The sequence below is a fragment of the Chiloscyllium plagiosum genome, chromosome 26 (assembly GCF_004010195.1).
Source record: "Chiloscyllium plagiosum isolate BGI_BamShark_2017 chromosome 26, ASM401019v2, whole genome shotgun sequence".
Taxonomy (NCBI): Eukaryota; Metazoa; Chordata; class Chondrichthyes; order Orectolobiformes; family Hemiscylliidae; genus Chiloscyllium; species Chiloscyllium plagiosum.
Window position 1 is genome coordinate 31,397,602 of NC_057735.1, and position 3,610 is coordinate 31,401,211.

Below are 3,610 nucleotides of genomic sequence, written 5' to 3' on the forward strand. Positions count from 1 at the left end.
CCAAATTGCTTTCATTAGTGCTACAAATTTCTGATTCTGTCTAGGTGCCTTTTTTCCCACCTATTTTAATGAAAAGTGTGGGGAAGAGTTGGGGGTTTGCTACTTTGGGCATGAAGGCAGCCAGAGAGATAGGGATTCTAATGCCAATTGTTCTTTGGCAATAGGGTAATATTACTAAATTAACAAAGCCAGCTGAGTGACTATGATTCCTCCACCACCCTACCAACAAATGTTTGAGCTGAGGTGGAATAGGGCTAGAAATTCCACATGCCATGTCAAGAAATTCCATGTCTGTCCTTCATGTCGAGGTGGAATCTAAGCATTCAGTCCTAGGTATACCTCTTCAAATTATGGTATGACTATCTTAAAGCGCATAAAATCTTTAAAGAGCACTTCCCATTTATAAACTAACAAAAAAACCTCAAGGATGCAAATGTTGTCTGATGGTTGGTCCGAGAGGTCGCCAGCTACCCCAAAATCAAAAACAATGTGCAACCTAATAAGGACAGAAATGTCTGTCATTGAGGTTTGTACAAAGATTGGAATGAGCTCATGAGATGCCCAAGCAGCAGGACTCTGGGCAACAGGAGCTGGTGTACAGAGCTGTTGGGTGATACAGGTGGGAGAAGGGAGGGGAAAGAGTCAAAACATTTGTTTTTACCTAATTTCTTAAAAATGACTGCAGATGCTGGAAATCAGATTCTGGATTAGTGGTGCTGGAAGAGCACAGCAGTTCAGGCAGCATCCGAGGAGCAGTAAAATCGACGTTTCGGGCAAAAGCCCTTCAGGAATAAAGGCAGAGAGCCTGAAGGGTGGGGAGATAAGCTAGAGGAGGGTAGGGGTGGGGAGAAAGTAGCATAGAGTACATTAGGTGAGTGGGGGAGGGGATGAAGGTGATAGGTCAAGGAGGAAGGTGGAGTGGATAGGTAGAAAAGAAGATAGGCAGGTAGGACAAGTCATGGGGACAGTGCTGAGCTGGAAGTTTGGAACTAGGGTGAGGTGGGAGAAGGGGAAATGAGGAAACTGGTGAAGGCTGGAAGTTTGGAAATTGTCATGCCTCAAGAAAAGATTTAGTGACGGTATTTAGGAGAAATATGATTTGGAGATGCTGGTGTTGGACTGGGGTGTATAAGGTTAAAAATCTCAACACCAGGTTATAGTCCAACAGGTTTAATTGGAAGCACGCGAGCTTTCAGAGCAGCGCTCCTTCATCAGGTGATTGTCATCTGATGAAGGAGTGGCATGCCGAAAGCTAGTGTGCTTCCAATTAAACCTGTTGGACTATAGCCTGATGTTGTGATTTTTAACTAGGAGAAATATAGCTGACTGCATTAATATATAGTATTGATTTATACCTTGATAGCCATTTTCTCTTGTTTCATTAGTAATTCTCTTTGGTTGATAAAGTTCTGATGGTTTCAGTTGGAGTTGGCATCCTTTACTCTGTAATGTAAATTGGATCAAAAAGCCTAATTTTGCAGCAAGCGGTTCCACACAATCCCATAAGAATTAATTTAGCAGTCATCCAGCAGAACAAAGCATTCATGAAATCAGTGAAAGCCTCATTAAATAATTTTACAAATAAAACAAATCTGGCAATAAATTAAAACCATATGTGGCATAATAGAATGCATGTCAAGCTAACAATGTACTAAGCAAAATAAACTACTTCATATGCTGTTTTTAGTCTGCTGATCCTTCTGTTTGTGCCAGTGATTAACCTGATGCTTGTCTAACTGCATAACTACCAATTCAGAAACTGAACCAAACTAGAAAGAGGGAAAACTGAATTGAAATGTTTTTGGGAAGGATTTGTGGTAGGAAAAATAAAGGAAGGATTTGATAAACTTTCTGAAAAATGATTTGAAATTCAATGGTCATGTGACTCAATTAAAAATGTTGAATTCTCATGTCCAATTGTTATCTAGCAGCTTGTATGACAATTTGTACTATAAATATTTTATGAAATTAGTCACAGCAATAAACAGGAAATAATGACACTAGCTTTTGCAAACTAAGTTATTGCTGGCTTGAATGCACAGCAATTAAACCTTTTTGTTTGACCATGGAAAAACAAAACTAAAGAGCAAGTTTCAAAACATTGTTTTTTAAAAGACTATGCGGATTATTGAAGCATTATTGGGATAAATCTGTAAATTCTGATCTGACTGATAATTGTGCTGAGATTCTCTCCAGAAATAACCTTCTATTCGGCTGTAAGAGATAAATCTACACTATCAAAACTATGCAAGTATGTGTGAAGAGCAGTGAAATAAAAAAGACAACTTTAATAAAGCTATGGCCTAGAAAATTAATGCCTCCTAAATTCAGCTGTACATGCTACTTAAATCATAATCTTATTGGCTGGGGAAGGGGTCAGTTCTCAAGGCCGCAATTGTTCATGTTATAGGTATGTCCATCTGGAAGTGACCCCACTGGAGTTAGTTTATTGTTTAGCTATAGTGTGACAGCTAATTCCCAAGGACAGTATTTTTGATATGACTTTTATCATAATTGACTTTCTCAAGGTGATTCATGAAAACATTACCAAGTAAAATCAGTTACTAAGCCAGAAAAATGTTAGATGATGAAAACCTTGCTCAAAGATTAGGTTTTAAGAAATATCTTAAAGGACAAGAGATAAGTAAAGTTTGAGGGAAGGTATTTCAGAATTTAAGGCTTAAGCAGCCAAAGGCACAATTCCAATGCTGAAATAATGAAAATAGGGGACTTCTAAGAGGCCAAAGTGAAGGAGCACAGATCTTGGAAGGTTGTAGAACTAAGTAAAAAGGTTGCAAAGTACCTTTTTGAGGCATTTGAAAACATTGAGAATTTTGAAATGGCATTGCTGGACAAGGACTAGAAGTCAATATCAATTTACACAGCAAAGAAAAGGCCATTCGGGCCATCGAATCTGCACTGACATAACTACCACTAAAGGTATACTAATACCAATTTCCTGCACTTGTCCTATATTCCTGAGGAGTTACAATATCTCAAGTGCTCATCCAAATATTTTCCAACCTCTACTACCTTCCCAGACAATACATTTCAGATTCCCACCACTGGCTCAGTGAAAAGCTTTTCCTCAGATTCCCCCCTGAATCTCCTGCCCCTTACTCTAACACTGTCCCTCTTGTGATTAACCCCTCAATCAAGAGGAACAGCTGCGCTCTATCCACTCTGTCCATATTCTCTATAATCTTTTACACCTTAATCATATCCCAACTCCATCTTTTCTGCTCCAAAGAAAACAAACTAAACCTATCTACTCTCTCTTTATAGCTCAACTTGCCCATTCCTGGTTAACCACCTGTAGTGCTATCACATTCTTCCTGTAGTGAGGTGACCAGAACTACACATTGTATTCCAGCTATGGCTTAATCAATGCTCTGTACAACTCCAACATTACCTCCTTGCTCTTATACACTGTCATGACTGATAAAAGTAAGTGTCCCAGGTGTCTTCTTAACTATCTTGGTGTGCTCTGCTGATGTCAGGGATCTGTGAATAATTACCCCAAGGTCCATTCCTCTAAGCTACCCAGTGCTCTATTGTTCATAAATTAAAAAAATTCTGTCATCTTGTTTCTTCTTTCAAAGAGCTCCAA